The sequence below is a fragment of the Gopherus flavomarginatus genome, chromosome 20, assembly GCF_025201925.1.
Source record: "Gopherus flavomarginatus isolate rGopFla2 chromosome 20, rGopFla2.mat.asm, whole genome shotgun sequence".
Taxonomy (NCBI): Eukaryota; Metazoa; Chordata; order Testudines; family Testudinidae; genus Gopherus; species Gopherus flavomarginatus.
The window spans coordinates 13,590,931-13,609,664 of record NC_066636.1 but is presented as its reverse complement, the minus strand read 5'-3'; the positions used below and the strand labels follow the sequence as shown (position 1 = coordinate 13,609,664).

Here is an 18,734-nt window from a genome sequence, read left to right as displayed (position 1 = left end):
CTTTGGAGAAGCAGTTTCTACTTTCTAGTCTTCTGTTTCTAAGAGTAAGGACAAAGAGATCAGATAGTAAGTTCTATGGTTTCTTTTCTTTGGTATTTGCATGAATATAAGTGCTGGAGTGCTTTGATTTGTATTCTTTTTAAATAAGGCTGTTTATTCAATATTCTTTTAAGCAATTGACCCTGTATTGTATCATCTTAATACAGAGAGACCATTTGTATGTATTTTTCTATCTTTTTATATAAAGCTTTCTTTTAAGACCTGTTGGAGTTTTTCTTTACTTCAGGGAAATTGAGTCTGTACTCACCAGGGAATTGGTGGGAGGAAGAAATCAGGGGAGATCTGTGTGTTGGATTTGCTAGCCTGATTTTGCATTCCCTCTGGGGGAATAGGAAAGTGCTTTTGGTTTCCAGGATTGGGAATGGAGAGGGGGAGTCACTCTGTGTAGTTTCACAGAGCTTGTGTCTGTGTATCTCTCCAGGAGCACCTGGAGGGGGGAAGGGAAAAAGGATTATTTCCCTTTGTTGTGAGACTCAAGGGATTTGGGTCTTGGGGTCCCCAGGGAAGGTTTTTCAGAGGGACCAGAGTGCCCCAAAACACTCTAATTTTTTGGGTGGTGGCAGCAAGTACCAGGTCCAAGCTGGTGGCTAAGCTTGGAGGTTTTCATGCTAACCCCCATATTTTGGACGCTAAGGTCCAAATCTGGGACTAAGGTTATAACAGGCGTCCCTACAGGTGCTTGTTGGTTCATAGGGTGCACAGATACTTATGTCCAGGCTGGAGGGGGCAGGGGGGTTGGGGTTTCATGGGGGGCACAGATACGAACCTCCAGGCTGTAGGAGTCACAGGGCGGCTGTGGGGGTACAGATACCTACATCTTGGCTGGAGGGGTCCTGAGGGGTATAGAGGGTTTGTGGGGGGCACAGATACCTAGGTCCAGGCTGTCGGTGTCCTGAGGAGATTAGGCGGTTCACTGGGGGCTCAGATACATCCAGGCTGGATGTGTCCCGAGGAGTTTAGGGGGTTAGTGCGGTGCTCAGACACCTGTGTCCAGGCTGTAGGGATGCCTGGGGGCTTAGGGGGTTCGTGGGGGTCACATGTAGTTACGTCCAGGCTGAAGGGGTCACTGGGACGTTTAGGGGGGTTGTGGGAGCACAGATACCTAAGTCCAGGCTAAAGGGGTAATGGGAGTGCTTAAGGGATCGGGGCTGACACAGATACCTACGTCCAGGGTCTAGGAGTCCCTAGGGGATTGGGGGTTGAGGGGGGAACAGATACCTACGTCATAGCTGGAGGGGTCTTGGATGGTTTAGGAGGTTCGTTGGAGTCACAGATACCTAAGTCCAGGCTGTAGGGGTTCCTGGGGCATTCAGGGATTTCTGGGGGTCACAGATACCTACGTGCAGACTGGAGGGGTCCCAGAGGACTTAGGAGAATTCTGGGGGTCACAGATACCTACATGCAGACTGGAGGGGTCCTGGAGCGCTTAGGAGATTTATGGGGAGCACATATACCAACATACTGGCTGTAAAGGTCCCTAGCGGGCTTTGCGGGTTCAGGGGGCACAGATATCTATGTCCTGGCTGTAGATGTTCCTGGGGTGCATAGAGGGGCTGTGTTCACACATAACCCTACATCCAGGCTATCGGGGTCCCGGGGGGGCCCTGGCCAAATTGGGTCCCCGTGGAAAAGTCTCCCTCACAGTGGCCCCAGGGCTGGAGGAGCTCCCACTTCCTGCTACGGTCCAGAGGCTGCAGCAGGGGCACAGAGCTTCTCTGGTGTCAGGGCCACAGAGGGGCAGGGGTAAAGGAGTGAGACCAGACAAGCTCTGTGCCCCTGCTGCAGCCCCCAGGTAATAGAAGGGAGTGGGAGCTCTTCCAGCCCTGGGGCCACCGTGGAGGAACATCTACAGCCAGGACATTGGTATCTGTGTCCCCCATAAACCACCTAATCCCCACGGGAATCCCTACAGCCAGGATGTTGGTATCTGTGCCCCCCATAAATCTCCTAAGCCCTCTGGAACCCTTCCAGTCTGCACGTAGGTATTTGTGACCTCCAGAAATCCCTGAATGCCCCAGAGTTCAAGAGTCTATCTGCAGGGTTTTTCCCCCAGCCAGCCTGGGTACAAAGGGGCACCTTACGTGGTCCACTGCTGACTGCCCTGCCTCTCCGTGGGATTTTGCTTCTACCTTCCCCACGAACTGCTCAGTTCAGTGCACCAACTGCTCTGCTCCACCAGCCAACCTGTGATCTGCTCCAGCTGTCTCCAAAAACTGCTTAGCTTACTTCACTCCGTGAGCCATTCCAAGTGTCCCACAAACTGCTCTTCTCCATCAGCTGCTCTGCAATATAGTTTCAAACTCCCTCCCTAGTTAACACAGCACTTTAATGACTTCAGCTCAGGACCCTGGATCTTCAGTTATTAAGAAATTCAACAACCAGCTCTACTATTCAACTGTTAAAAGAGAAGAAGATGCAATTGGTGTTTCTGGTTCACCCAAGGAGCCCACTCCCTGTGACCGACAAAAACCGCCTAAGCTACCCAGGGCCACCTACCATCAGGATGTAGGTATCTGTTCCCCCCCCCAACACACCTAATCCCCCCGGGACCCCTCCAGCCTAGATGTAGGTATCTCTGACCCCACGAATCCGCTAAGACATGACAGGACCCCTCCAGCATCGACATAGGTATCTGTGCCCACACAACCCTCCTAAGACCCGCGAAACCCCTCCAGCCTAGACGCAGGTATCTGTGCCCAGAATGAACCCCCTAAGGTCCCTAGGACCCCTCTTGCCTGGATGAATGTATCTGTGCCCCTTACAAACCCCTAAGCCCCCCCAGGATCCCTATAGCCCGGACGTAGATATCTGTGCACCCTCACGAACCCACTGATCCTCCCAGCGACCCCTACAGCATGGAAGTAGGTATCTGTACCCCAAAATTCCGCAAAGCAACACCAGGACCCCTACAGCCTCGATATAGGTATCTGTGCCCCCCCACAACTCCCTAATACCCCCAGAACTCCTCCAGCCTGGACGTAGATATTTGTGACTTCCAGGAACCCCCAAAGCCCTCCCCAGAACTTCTCCAGTCTCTAGGGTATCTCTGCCCCCACCAGCCTTCTAAAACCCATAGGGCCCCCACCAGCCTGGTTGTAGCTAGGTGTATGCCACACAAACCCCCTAAGCTCCCCAGGGACCCTCCAACCGGTACGTAGGTATCTGCGCAACCACAACCCCTTAAGTCCCCCAGGGACCCCTCCAGACCATATGTAGGTTTCTGTGAACCTTACCAACTCCCTAAACCCCCAGGGACCACTACAGCCTGGACGTATGTATCTATGCTCACCACAACCCCCTAAGCCATCCAGGGACCTCTCTAGCCCTGATGTAGATATTTGTGCCCCTCATGAAGCCCCTAATGCCCACCAGAACGTCTCCAGCCTGGACGTAGCTATCTGTGCCCCCCACGACCCTAAGCCGCCCAGGGATCTCTACAGCCTCGACATAGGCATGATGTTCTATGCATTACCCTGCGTGGCCACATGGTGTCACTGTTCCTCTATGAGAGAAATGCTCTGTGCATTAACCTGTGTGGCCACATGGTGTGACTGTTGCACCATGCAGCAAATACTCTGTGAATTACCTGGTGTGGTCACAAGCTGTCAATGTTGCTCCTTGAGGAAAATGCTCTGTGCATTACCCTATATGGGCACATGGTGTCACTGTTGCTCCATATGTGAAATGCTCTGTGCGTTACCCTGCATGGCCACACGGGGTCACTGTTGCTCCACGGGAAATGCTCTGTGCATTACCCTGCGTGGCCACACAGTGTCACTGTTGCTCCATGCGGGAAATGCTCTGTGCATTACTGTGATGGAGTAGGGACTGTCTGTGTGGGGGATGGGAGAGCAGGGGGTGACTTTAGGACTGGACACGTGCTCAGCCTGTAACCTGAGCTAGACGGGGGGAGGGGTCAGCACCTTTGCCTGGGAAGCTGGACACAGGAAGAGGCTGGCTGGACAGAGTTGGGTTAGTTCAGTTTCCGTTTTAGTCTCGGTGGTTGGAATTCAGGGATTCCCAAACTGGGAACTAAGTTTCCTGAACCCCTAGAAGGACTTGATTGTGGGGTCCTGCTTGTGCCTCCAAGCTCTCCTGTATCCTTCGCTCCTGTTGCTCAATAAACCTTCTGTTTTACTGGCTAGCTGAGCGTCACTGTGAGTCACAGGAAGAGGGGTGCAGGACCGGACTCCCTCACACTCCGTGACAGACCCTAAGCCCCTCCGGGACCCCTGCAGCCTGGACATAGGTATATGTGCCTCCCACCAAACACCTAAGACAATCAGAGACTCCTCCAGCCTGAACTTAGGTATCTGTGCCCCCCACAAACCCTCTAAGCCCCCCTGGTACCCCTACAGCCTGGATGTAGGAATATGTGTCCCCCACGAACCCTCTAAGCCCCCCTGGGACCCCTAGAGCATGGAGATTGGTATCTGTGTCCCCCCCAAACTCTCTAAGCCCCCCAGGGACCCCTATGTCCTGGACGTAGGTATCTGTGCACCCCAAGGCCCCTAAGATCCCCCAGACCCCTGCAGCCTGGATGTAGGTGTGACGGTGCTGCCCGTGGGAGCCAGCTCAGCTCACTCAATCAGAGTGAATTGCAAACAAAACAGGGCAGACAAATCCCAAATGCTGGTGGTTATTTCAATACTTAGATTTACTAAGCCAGCACAAAACAGCTTCTGTAGTACCTCACTAGTTACTTAGAAGTTTAAACCACGCAGTTCCCTTAAAGTACACAGCCTCAGGCCTCTGTCCAGACACACCTGTCAGATATGATGATGATTCCTGAAAATCTTACTTCTTCATATAAAAGAAAAGATTCTTCCGATGCCAAAGGATCAGCCACATAACCAGGTTGAATTATAACTTAGATCTTACCTAAAATACATGCTATAGCCAATTCTTATTAACTAAGCTAAAATTTATTAGAAAAGAAAAGAGAGAGAGTGTTGGTTAAAAGATTAATAGACATATAGACTTGAATTCAATTTTTGAGGTTCAGATACACAATAGAGATGAGCTTGTAGTTGCCAAAAGTCCTTTTAGAAATAGCCCATAGGTTATAATCCAATGTCCATATTCAGGGTGGCTCCAGTCAATGACTGGGGATCTCAATCCTTGTGGCTTAAGGTTTCCCCCTCTTGAAACCCAAAGCAGATCTGAGATGAAGAAGGATCGTGTCCCAGGTTCTTATACATTTCCAGCAGCCTTTCAGTCTGAGAAAACAATAGGCTTAACTCTTCTTCCAAACATCCTGGCAATTAGTACATCCATCAAACAGTTCAGATACAGATTACCACAACCTTCAAAGAGACACAGACAATAATACTATATCACTCAAGTATCATCATAAATGTTAATATTCTTTCTTTGCTCTTTGAATTAAAACTATAGCAATAGACAAGACTTGTTTGCTGACATCACAAGACCTGAGCAAACACCTCCCCTTCTACCTCTAACGCTGCAGACTTACATTTCAAAGCTCTGTTCATTTACATATTTTGTTAACCAGTTTTTAAGGTTCACCCAAGGGTCAGGTCAGTCAGTGAGGTGAGTTAATTAACTCTTTCTGCCCCTGTCACCTTTCAATGAGATATTAGATTATACTTATAATGTCACAGTCGTGGTGAGTTGACTGCTGCAGCTCCCCGTAGACTCTGCCTGCGCTTCTCACTGAGCTGGAGTACAGCAGGCGATGGGAGAGCACTCAATGTATTGCATCTACACTAGATGCGATATATCGACCCCCGCTGGATCGATCGCTGCCCACCGATTCAGCAGGTGGTATAGACATACCCCGAGTATCTGGTGATCGGAGCTGGACCCCGGAGGGGGACACATTGAAGGAACTCAGGGGTTAAGGTGCCTCTATTGTCAACTGTCAGGGCTGCTGTGGCTCAGAGGAGGGTGCTTGACTGCCTGGCAGGCTTAGGCGCCGCAAGCCTTGGAGGTGGGAGAAGTGAAGCGGCCATGGCGTGCTCGGGGTGCTCGTGCTCGGAGCAAGGGTGAGCTGGGGCGAGGGGGGTGCCGCAGGGCAGAGCAGGGGAGTTGCCACAAGAGGGGAGCCTCAGGGTGGAGGGGGGAGCTGCCACGGGTGGGGCGCCTCAGGGCGGGGGGGGAGGGTGCAAGGTCGAAGTTTAGCCTAGGGCATGAAATATCCTTGCACCGGCCCTGCCCCACACCCTGCTTGCAGCCAGTCCTGCACCCCCTGCCCTGCCCTGCCCGCAGTCAGCCTCTGTCTCCAGCCAGCCCTGCACCTTCTGCTTTGCCTGCACCAGCTGCATCCTCCCTGCCCTGTCTCCAGCCAACCCCTGATGCACCCCCCTGCCTGAAGCCAGCCTGCCCCGCAGCCCTTGCCCTGCCTGAAGCCAGACCCTACCTCCAGCCAACCCCACATCCACTGGTGCCCTGCACTTCCCAGGGCAGTAACCCTGCACATCTGCTTCAGTGAGGGGGGCAGGGAGCAGCTGGGACCCACACATGTGCACACCCTAGGGTGACCAGACAGCAAGTGTGAAAAATCGGGACGGGGTGGGGCGTAATAGGATCCTAGATAAGAAAAAGATCCCAAAATTCGGACTGTCCCTATAAAATTGGGACATCTGGTCACCATAGCACACCCCCAGGACTCCTGAGTTCCATTGCTGGGTTTTCTACTGATTCCACTGCTGGTTGTTTTCCTTTTCCTGGGGACTTTGGGCAAGCAGCAGAGTCTGGCCCTGTTGTTACACTGGTGCCTACATCCAGCGCACACCTGTGCATAATGTGCTCCTGGAGAGCTCAGGCAGGGAGAAGCATGTGGCTCATGGCTGCTGAACCAACTACTCCAAAGAGTGCCGCAGATCTCCCTCTCCTTGGGCAGCAACACCCTGACCGGAGGGTTCCCTGTCCCTCCTCGCTGCCAAAGCAGCCTGCTCAGTGCAGAAACCGAGGTCACCTGCCTCCGCCCAGCCTCTAGCTGGAGCTACTTCAGCCCCGAATTGCTGGTATCCAGCCTGTCCGGAGTTGGTGCGATGTCCTAGTGGAGTCCGTTCTTTCTCCCTGGTAAATTATGATTTTCCCCACTGCAGTTAGTTGCTCTTTCTCTGCTTCCCCATAGCCCCTCCCCAGTGATAGTGACCCCTGCTGGCCAGGAACGGGAGTGTCCTGTAGGTGCCTTCTTGTAGGAGCAGTGACTCCTGGTGGCGAGGGGCAGCAATGCCTGGCATGTATCCCCCCTGGCATTGCTGCAGAGACCCCTGGTGGCAACTGAGGGCAGTTGCCTATGTGACCCCACTACTGCCATTGCGCCTGTGAGCGCTGGTGGGTAGGTGAGGCAGGGCCCTGTGTGTACATTAGCCATTGGGGCAGGGCCCTCTGTCTATCCCACTCTCATCTCGACTGTAAGCTGTCTAAACTCCTACCTGCCTCATGGGGCCACAACCGTGGTACCCCCAACCCACCCAGCAATGTCGTCAATCTATCCAACTACACACTCAGCCCAGAAGAAAAGCCTGTCCTATCTCGGAGACTCTCTTTCTGCCCTGCCACCTCTACCAACATGATACAGTTCTGCAGCAATCTGGAAGCCTACTTTCGCCGTCTCTGATTCAAAGAATACTTTCAGGACAACACTGAACAGCGCACTGATACACAGATACCCTCCCACCAATAGCACAAGAAGAAGAACTCCACATGGACTCCTCCTGAGGGTCGAAATGACAGTCTGGACCTATACATTGAATGCTTCCGCTGACGTGCACAGGCAGAAATTGTGGAAAAACAACATTGCTTGCCTCATAACGTAAGTCGTGCAGAACGCAATGCCATCCACAGCCTCAGAAACCACCCAGACATCAAAGAGGCTGATAAAGGAGGTGCTGTTGTCATCCTGAACAGGTCTGACTACCAAAAGGAGGCTGCCAGACAACTCTCCAACACCAAATTCTACAGGCCACTTCCCTCAGATCCCACTCAGGAATACACTAAGAAACTGCAAAATCTACCCAGGACACTCCCTACGCTAACACCGGAACAAATCAACATACCCTTAGAGCCCCGACCAGGGTTATTCTGTCTACTACCCAAGATCCACAAACCCAGAAATCCTGGATGCCCCATCATCTCGGGCATTGGCACTCTCACTGAAGGACTGTCTGGATATGTGGACTCTCTACTCAGACCCAATGCCACCAGCACTCCCAGCTATCTCTGTGACACCACTGATTTCCTGAGGAAACTACAATGCATTGGTGACCTTCCAGAAAACACCCTCCTAGCCACCATGGATGTAGAGGCTCTCTACATGAACATCCCACACACAGATGAAATACAAGCTGTCAGGAACAGAATCCCTGATGATGTCGCAGCACAATTGGCTGCTGAGCTCTGTGCCTTTATCCTCACACACAACTATTTCAAATTTGATGACAATATATATCTCCAGATCAGTGGCACCGCTATGGGCACCCGCATGGCCCCACAATATGCCAATATTTTTATGGCCGACCTGGAACAACGCTTCCTCAGCTCTCGTCCACTCACGCCCCCTTCTTTACCTACGCTACATTGATGACATCTTCATCATCTGAACCCATGGGAAGGAGTCTCTGGATAAATTCCACCACGATTTCAACAGCTTCCACCCCACCTTCAGCCTCGGCCTGGACCAATGTACACAGGAGGTCCACTTCCTAGACACCACGCTGCAAATAAGTGATGGTCACATTACTACCACCCTATACCGAAAACCTACCGACCGCTATGCCTACCTTCATGCCTCCAGCTTCCATCCCGGACACATCACACGATCCATTGTCTACAGCCAAGCACTGAGGTACAACCGGATCTGCTCTAACCCCTCAGACAGAGACCAACACCTACAAAATCTCCACCAAGCATTCTCAAAACTACAATACCTGCACGAGGAAATAAGGAAACAGATCAACAGAGCCAGACGTGTACCCAGAAGCCTCCTACTGCAAGACAAACCCAAGAAAGAAACCAACAGGTCTCCACTAGCCATCACATACAGTCCCCAGCTAAAACCTATCCAACGCATCATCAGGGACTTGCGTGGCAGGCCGGTCCTCGCCCACAGGCAAGCTGCCAACCTGAAACATATTCTCACCAGTAACTGCACATTGCACCATAGGAACTCTAGCTCAAGAACCAATCCATGCAACAAACCTCGATGCCAACTCTGCCCACATATCTACACCAGCGATACCATCACAGGACCTAACCAGATCAGCCACACCATCACCGGTTCATTCACCTGCACGTCCACCAATGTAATATACGCCATCATATGGCAGCAATGCCCCTCTGCTATGTACATCAGCCAAACTGGACAGTCGCTACGGAAAAAGATAAACGGAGACAAATCAGATATTAGGAATGGCAATATACAAAAACCTGTAGGAGAACACTTCAACCTCCCTGGCCACACTATAGCAAACCTTAAGGTGGCCATCCTGCAGCAAAAAAACTTCAGGACCAGACTTCAAAGAGAAACTGCTGAGCTTCAGTTCATCTGCAAATTTGACACCATCAGCTCAGGATCAAACAAAGAGTGTGAATGGCTTGCCAACTACAAAACCAGTTTCTCCTCCCTTGGTTTTCACACCTCAACTGCTAGAGCAGGGCTTCATCCTCCCTGATTGAACTAACCTCATTATCTCTAGCTTGCCTGCATATATATACCTGCCCCTGGAAATTTCCACTACATGCATCTGACAAAGTGGGTATTCACCCATGAAAGCTCATGCTCCAAAACGTCTGTTAGTCTATAAGGTGCCACAGGATTCTTTGCTGCTTTTACAGATCCAGACTAACACGGCTACCCCTCTGATACTTTCAGGATATGTTTTGGTTCTGAGAGGTGAAAGGCTGCTCTGTGTGTGATGTTATGGAGTGACGTAGCAAAGGTTGATTGCAGAGGTAATGCATGTGCCACAAAAGTTGTGGGGTCCCTCCCCTAGCTCTGGCCCCAGAGTCCAGAATTTACATAAACCCACCCGCTGACCTGTGACTAAGAATCTGGTTGCAGAGGTATTTCATGTCCCACAGCTGACTTCCCACAGTCCAATCTGCAAAATTTTCTTGTTGTCTGAGGTGAAAGAAGCATTTTCCCCAACTATGGAGTTGTTTAAAACTTTCAGTGTGGAAATGAAATCAAAGCCCAGCAGCTTATGTATGTCTAAAAATTGCATTTAGTCATTAATCATTTGTTATCTGTAGTATTGATCCAAATATGAATTAGAATGATAAAAAAACTCTATTTTTAAACTAGAGAGATACAAAGGACATAAAATGTGCATTTAAACCTTTCACAAGAAAAGCATGCTGCTAAATACAAATATTCCTTTTCAATCTCTCTTATTTCACTATCCTTTGGAACCCATGTCCCTTGCCTAACGAGAGTTATGTAGGTTCGGGTGAGTCCCGAAATCATGAACTGCTAAGTTCCGTTCTACTGTCTTTGATTCATATCACCAGAATAACTGTACTTTATTACCCCTGCCCTAATAAGAAAGAGACCGGGGATCCCACAGCAGCTGAAATAACCCTTTGGACATGCATCCCCATCATGCAATGCGGGGTGGGTGTGAGCATGCATATCAGCAACAAAAGGCCTTTACAACAGATCACCAACAGATGTCAGGGTAAAGTTCTTTCTCACCTTGCTTACATCCTCCCCCTAGCCAAGAATTGGTGGTCCTGATAAATCACACTCCCTGTTATACCAACACATTGGTATTGAATGCGAAGTTATGGCTAGCAAAAGTAGCCACCCATCTCTGCCTTGTAGCATCCATCTTAGCCCTTGTTAACGCATAAGTCAGTGGATTGTTCTCTGTCCACACCTGAAACCGAGCACCACACAAGTAATCTCGAAATTTCTCAGTGATGGCCCATTTCAAGACCAAGAACTGCTGCTGGTGGTGGGATAGCGAGTTTCGCTATCAGACAGTCCTCAGCTGGCAATGCCTACAGATTTACATTTCCTTCCACTTCCTGCTACGGGACTGCTCCCAGACCCTCCAAACTGGCATCAGCATGCAGGATAAACGGCTTGTTTGGGTTAACAAGGACTTGGACTGGCACATGAATCAGGCAAATTATTATTTCCCGTAAAGCTCTGTCACTTCTCTCATCCCACCATGTCCCAAATGGAGAAGAGAGGAGCCCCTCCCATGTCCCAGTCCAGGAACACCAGAGTGTGGTGTGGGGGTGACTCAGTCCAGGTCTGCTAGTGCTGCAAAGGAGCAGATTTCTTCTTCAGTCCAGGTCAACTGGAGTTGTTATTGCAGTGGGGAAAAGATGTCTTTCATCTGGTTCTTAGATGCTTTGGTGAAAGGGGAAAGGCAGAGGCTTTTTTCTTCCCTCTGCAGCTCAAATTGCACACTTCTTCTCTGCTTTTTGCTCTAGCTTGACTTCTCTCTTGCATCTCAATTTTCTCTTTCCTGGCCTCATTCCAGAGCATTCACAGCCCAATTCTCTATCCTAACTCTGAGTCCTCTACTGCACCGTGAATGTCTCATTCTAACCCCACCCCAGAGTCTGCACCCCCAGAGCCAGTGCCTTCATCCCTCTGCATTCCAACTCTCTGTCCCATGTAGCCTGATATAGGGTGTACTAATAATATTAATTTGGATAATTTGATGAAAATTTAATTGATTAGCTTACATGTTATTTAATTTAATTGAGTTACAAAGTTACACTTGCATTACTGCTATTCAAAAGATACATATGGCATTATATACAACAAAGTTTTGGTTAATATACTCACAGCCTTCCTTGATAACCTGGTGGTAAGAGACAAAGGACCAGCCTTGCAGTTCAGGTTTCTCAATTCTTAAGTGAAAGATGCTGTGCTTAGGGAAAGCTAGTGTTACTTAGGGTTTACTGGAATATGTTAAACATAAAATCAAAACCTAATAAACAAAGACTAAAAACGTAGGGAAACCGAACTTAGCCTAGTTCCCTTGAAACTTAAAGTTTCAGAACAATTACAGCCTACTGCTAGTACATAGAGAGAGAGTGGAGGACGTAAGTCACAATGATAGAGCAAAGTGCTCTAGCGAGGTGGCTTACCTCTTTTATAGGGCACAAGTGCCGGAAATCCTTCCTCCTATGCCCAAATTTCATTCCTCACCCACAAAACATTAAGGTACATTTACTTCATAGACTAGTATGTTTGTGCTTGTTGATGACATGTACATATGCACATAAGTTACCTTGTAGTGTACCTGTTAAATCTGTGGGTACAACACTGAATAAAACTCTATGCCATTCTCCATTGTCGATTGGTCTAAGTAAAGGTCTTGGACAGGCATGGGTACTTCTCTATTTAAGTAACATGAGAAAGGTCGATTTTCCTCTCTGAGTAAAAGGTCACAATATAGATATTCTAACTTTGCCTTAGCTTAACATACAGGATATGGCCTCTACGTTCTCGTAAGTCATGTGTCTCAGTCTCCTAATCATTTTTATTGCCCTCTTCTGGACTCTCTCCAGTTTGTCCACATCCCTTCTCATGTGGGTCCCAACCCCAAAAGTACTCACATTTTACTCCATTGACCCCAAAATGCCAGCTTTTAATATGTAAATAGGGTGCTGTCATGGTCAAGTCACTCCCGAGCTCTCCAGCGGAGCCTGCTGGCACAGAACAAGGTGAAAATTAGCCAGGATGTCACTCAGTCAAATCCCTGTGCTCCCCGCAGGTGATATCGAAAGGCTCCAAGATGGATCATTTCCCTTTCTCTCATCAGCTTCAGGCCCCAGGGTTACAAATGCACCAGCCAGTTGGGATTCTCCTCTGGCCTCAGGGTGTGGTGCTGCTCTAAGGGGATGGACTTGCACACTTGGGATATTAGTGCAAAGATACAATTTCAATTTCTCTTAGAGAAATTGGAGGGCAATTTATATTTGGTACAAATCTTATTTAGTGAAAGGAAAGCTGCAGTGACAGCCTGGTTACTGGGGTGCAAAACACCTTCCTCCTGGGAGAAACAAGAAGTTAGAATTAGAAATTTACATCGTTTGTTCCAGTGTTGGTACAGGTTTAATTTTGCTTCTGTGTAGGTTTGTTTCAGGCTGTGACCATTTTGGTTTATTGGGTTGTTTTGTTTTTTTTAGTTGGAATGGAGCTTTTAATTGACATTTGCTGGATTCAAATGGCTGACTTACAACAGCAGTTTTGACATAGTTCTGCATATTTTATTACGATTTGACCAGTATTCAAGGATTCAATTTCTTTATAGGAGGTTTTAGAGGTCATGCTTATTTATTTGATGTTATTTTATCATTCTGCTGTAGCACACTTTTTTGATAAAATGTTGAAATTATTAATTTACAGCATTTGTTAGTTTTTATTTTTACAAACAAAGTTTTTCTTAATGTTTGGGTTTTATATTAAACCTTGTTTTTGGTTTCAATTTTTCATTTAGGATTTGGTTACTGATGGGATCTTTAAGAGAACTTTGGATTCAGTACTAAAATTTGGAGAGATTTAGAATATTTTAAGTAAACCATGTTTACTATTTTATTTTAATAAAGTTTGTATTGCTGTAAACCCTAGCCGGAGGGAGAGGAGATGAACCTGGCCTTTAACTGAGAAGGAACAGAGGCATGGCTCTCGTGAAGGGTGAGGCCAGGTGATGGCGGGCACAGCTCCCCAATTTTTTTTGTCTAGCCCATCTCAGGCCTGGTCTACACTACGCTGTTAAACTGATTTTAACAGCGTTAAATCGATTTAACGCTGCACCCATCCACACTACACTGCTCTTTATATCAATTTAAAGGGCTCTTTAAATCGATTTCTGTACTCCTACAAAACGAGAGGAGTAACGCTAAAATTGATATTACTATATCGGATTAGGATTAGTGTGGATGCAAATCGACGTTATTGGCCTCATTATTTTACAGTAGCTACCCACAGTGCACCGCTCCAGAAATTGACGCTAGCCTCGGACCATGGACGCACACCACCAAATTCATGTGCCTAGTGTGGACGCTCACAATCGGCTTTATAATATCTGTTTTATAAAATCGGTTTAAGCTAATTCGAATTTATCCTGTAGTGTAGATGTAGCCTCAGTCCCCCACTAAAGAAGAAGAGTCTGATGCCACCCCTGCAGGTCACTGAGTGTCACTGCTGCTGCATGGGAAACATGCTCTGTGCCTTACCCAGATTGGTGGGAAACACTCTGTGCCGTACCGTGACTGGTCCGTGGGTGTCACTGCTTGTAGAGGGCAGACACACGCTCTGCATTACGCCACCTGACCAGTGGGTGTCACTGCTGTATCAAGGGAAACACCTTCTGTGCATTACCCTGAATGACCACGAGGTGTCACTGCTGCTCCAAGGGAAACATACTCTGTGTGTTACCCTGATTGGCGACTTGATGTCACTGCTCCGCCAAGCAAAACACCTTCTGTGCATTACTCTGACTGTCCACTGGGTGTCACTGCTGCTCCAAGGGAGACATAAGAGCGGCCAGACTGGTTCAGACACAAAGTCCATCTAGCCCAGTATCCTCCTGTCTTCTGACAGTGGCCAGTGCCAGGTGCCCCAGAGGGAATGAACAGAGCAGGGAATCATCAAGTGATCCATCCCCTGTTGCCCATTCCCAGCTTCTGACAAACAGAGGCTACAGGCACCAACCCTGCCCACCCTGGCTAATAGTCCTTGATGGATCTATCCACCATAAACTTATCTAGTTCTTTTTTGAACCCTGTTATAGTCTTGCCCTTCACAACATCCTCTTGCAAGGAGTTCCACAGGTTAACTATGCAACTGCCTTGAGTTTACCCCCCTCCCCTGGCCAGGTTGTATATGGAAAAGAGGATGAGGATGAGGAGAGCCATAATGTGTCTGTCAGTGGCTGGTGCCTCAGTTTCCTCTAGGCAGCAGTGCTGCAGGCTCCTTTGGTCTGTGCCCATGCAACTGTGTCTGGGGAAGGAGGAGTAGAGGCTCATTCTTCCCAGCCCCACGCCCCACCCCCAGCAGCTGGGGAATCCAAGCCAAATTTAATCCTGGTAGCTGGGCTGGGATTAGCCTGGGATGGGGTAGGGCTGGGGAGGAATTGGGAGGGAGACAGACGCACCTGCTGTGAGGGAAGATCCTCCCATTCCCTGCCAACCCCATTCACTCCTTGCAGCACAGCACCCCCTAGCATTTCTTTCTCTGTCATGGGAGCTGTCTGCTGCTTGCTTCTCCCTTAGCATCATCTCTCCCCATCCTGGAGCACTGGCATTGCCCATCCTGTGCAAACAGGGAGGCCCCGGTGTGCCCCATGGCACTGCCCTGCAATTGTGGGGGCAGCTGTTGGATGGAGCCATATCAAAATATGAGGGTGGGCAAGGCTGGGGATCAGGACTCCTGGGTTCTCCCCTCAAATGTGGGAGGGGAGTGGAGATTAGGGGGTAGAGTGGGGGAGGGACAGGGCTGGGATCCAGGGCTACTGCTTTTTCTGGTTTTCTCCACCTCCTGCAGCTGCCTCGATCCTTTCAATGTGTTTCTTGTTCCATATTCATTTGCTGACTTGTATAAATCACCCCAGAGGTGGCTGCATCTCAGTGTTGGGTGAGGCACCCTTGGCTGCATCACCTCCTAACCGCGTCTCTCTCCCCTTCGGGTGACCCTGCAGCATGCAGCAAACATCCACAAGATCATGGGGCACTTTGAGCACTGCGCAGGCAGGGGCCAGGCGCCCAGCCCTCCCTCCAGAGAATGAGACACAGCATCGACTACTTTTTACAGGGATTAAAAAGGGGCAAAGGAGGGCAAATCAGAGGAGTAGGTGGCCAGGGTCTGAGCAGGGGGTGGAAATTGACTGGTTGGGGGTCAAGCAGCTGGAGGCAGAGATAGGAGAGGGACTGAAGGCAAAGTCAGGGAGGTGGGAAGGAGCCGGAGTTAAGCCCGGAGGGAGGCGCTGCCAGAGGGTTAAACCCCGGCACAGGCAGGGGCCGAGGGGGAACAGTTATCCCGGTGGGCTGAGACTCCAGTGTTTGCAAACATGGGTGGGGGGAGCAGAGGGCTTTTTTATTTCCCCTCTCACAGGCAGCACCTCTCAGCATGGACTTCCCAGGGCTGGGCTCTTAAAGGCACAAGCATCCCACCGCCTAGACACTGCAGCTCCTCTCTGATGTAACCTACTGAGGTGCTGCAGTAGGAGACTCAATTCAGTGAAACTGGGCATTCCCTATACGCCCCCAGCCAGGGGGCTGTACACCCCCTTCCCCGAATTTCCCCAACACCCCCTCCCTCAGTGGTCAGGTAGTTACATGCAGCGCTGCCAATGTTGTCATTGGTTGCAAATTTGAATAGAAATTGAAATGTTAACACACACTTTAAAAGCAGATACAACGTATGAAAACTACTTGTACCTGAGAAAGTCAAATAGGTTTGGAAAGTCTGGACAAAGCCGGGTTTCCTCACCCAGCTGTTGTGTTTGCTGACAATGTCGGTGCATTGGCTTCGGCAGTGTTGGCCAACCTTAGAATTTCAAATGATGATTTGTAAGCGAGGTGTGAATGAGCTCTCCCCTGGCAGCTACTGATGACCAGGGTTGGGGGGAAGCTTTGGGACCAGATTGTATTTACATGAACTCACCTACTCTGCTGAGATATCCAGCGGACAGAGCTGGGCTGCCTCTGCTCTAGGTGCCCAGAGGAGGGAAGGTGTGTGGGGCTCCAGCCTGGGACTCTTCCTCCCTCCTGCCAAGCCCTGACTATTAATCCCAGCGCTGGCACTCTTTTCTTCAAGCACCATGTGGGCCAGAGGAAACGTGTGGTAGGAAGCACAAGGGCCAAGCTTGTGAACATCAGGTGCAGCAGCAAGAATCCCAAGTATCAGGGTAGCAAGTTCTAGAGCCCTATCCCATTGTGGCCACCCCAGCCAAAGACCTGGCTCTCGGAGGTGTGAGTCACCCAGCAGGAGGGGAAAGATTCACTCTTACACAGCTGGAGACAGGGGAGTTGAGCTCTGGGGCATTACCACAAGCATGGGTGGGTGGCAAGTTTGTAGAAATTTTGGTGGTGCCCAGAACCCGCCCCCAAACTCCACTCCCACCTGCCTAAGGCTCTGGGAGGTGGTTTGGGGGGGATTAGGGTGCAAGGTTCAGGCTTTAGGATGGAGTTTGGGTGCTGGGTGCAGGCTCTGGCAGGGTTGTAAGAAGGGGTGAGAGGTGCAGGCTCTGGGGTTGGGAAGGAGTGTGTGGGAAGGGGTGCACCCTCTGGGAGGGAGCGTAGGGCTGAGGGATTCATGATGCAGGAGGGGGCTCAGGACTGGGGCAGAGTATCAGGGTTCAGAGGGAGCTCAGGGTTGGGGGTGTTGGAGAGGCTGAGGGCAGCCTGCACTAGGACTCTGGGACAGCAGTTCTGCCCAGAATCCCTCTACTCCAGCAGCAGGAGCAGGCAGGGGACAGGCACATGCTGCTTTTTGTCAGGCAGGGATGCACCACAGCAGAGGGGAGGGGTGCCAGGCAGAGGCCAGGGGAAGAGACCCAACTCCAAATATTGCTGGAGCAGGGCCCCTAGCCCTGAATGTTCCTGGAGCACGCGCACCACAAATGTATATAACCTGCCGCCTATGACCACAAGCCAACACAAGGTCCCACTGAGATTTGAACTCAGATTACAGGATTCAGAGTCCTGAGTGCTGCCCATTACACCATGGGAGCAGCTTGTGCTGCCTTCTCTGCACATCGGTGACCCTCATGGGGCTGCTTGTGTAAGGGGGCTCTTGGCCCTTTACTAAAACTTAGTGTGTGTGTGTGTGGGGGGGGGGGTTGGTTGGCTAGTTCCCAGCACCAATAGAAGGGGGAAGGATCAATGGGAATTCAGGACCCTGAGACTGACAGTCCCCAGGGACAATAGGGAGAGGCCAAAGCTCCAAGTTAGCTGCACTGACAGGCCAGGTAGTGTAATGAGGGAGTCACCAAGCCAGGGGGTCCCATCCTCCATGTGAGCTGGAACTGCCTGGGTGAGAGTGGGGCAGAGCTAAGGAGAGAGCAGGAGCCCGAGAAGAGCCGGGGAGCAGAGCTGTGCAGGTGTAGTGCCAGAAACTGCTGCATGTAGGAATTTGCAACCTGTAGCAGTTACTGATACCTGAGGTTGTTCTTATTTGCTGACTTGTCCTAATTGGCTAAAACTTGACAGTGGTTTCTCTAGGAAAGGCCAGTCCCTGGCCCCTTGGTCCAGACATCCTCCTTTATATCAGGCTAGGGTGACCAGATGTCAAAGATGAAATCTTGGGATGTGGGGGGCGGAGCAAAAAAAAAAAGCCAGAGGGCCCCCCCTGCCGCCAAGCGGAATTGGCATAACCTCATCTCCAACCAATTCTTGGCTCCAACCTCTGCTACACCCCCAGCTCCCCCATTCTCTCACTCCTGGGCCCAGCCTGGGCTCCAAGCTCTGCAGCCGAGCCATGATCCGGGCCCCTCCTGCAGCTCCCGGGCAAGGGGTGAACCAGGCAGCTCCTGGCAGGAGCGTGTCCGCCCCACTTGTGTCTCCACCCCCCGCCCACCTGGGCCCTGCCTGCTCCGTGCTGCCCCCACCCCAATGTGCTGTCCACAGGCTGCAGGGCTGGAGCAGCTTCTGCGCTGCGCTCCTGGTCATGGCCATGGCCAGTGTGCACACCTGCGGGGGAGGGGCGCAGCCTTCCCTCTCCAGTTGTGCAAGAG

The 18,734-nt window shown here is 50.4% G+C and overlaps 1 non-coding gene and 1 pseudogene across 1 annotated transcript; one reads left to right on the top strand and one right to left on the bottom strand.

Moving 5' to 3' along the window:
- Positions 1-18,734, top strand: part of LOC127037821 (zinc finger protein 436-like) — a 714,289-nt pseudogene that overhangs the window by 48,601 nt on the left and 646,954 nt on the right.
- Positions 17,661-17,732, bottom strand: TRNAQ-CUG (transfer RNA glutamine (anticodon CUG)). Its single transcript has one exon. It is a non-coding gene; the product is annotated as a tRNA-Gln (tRNA).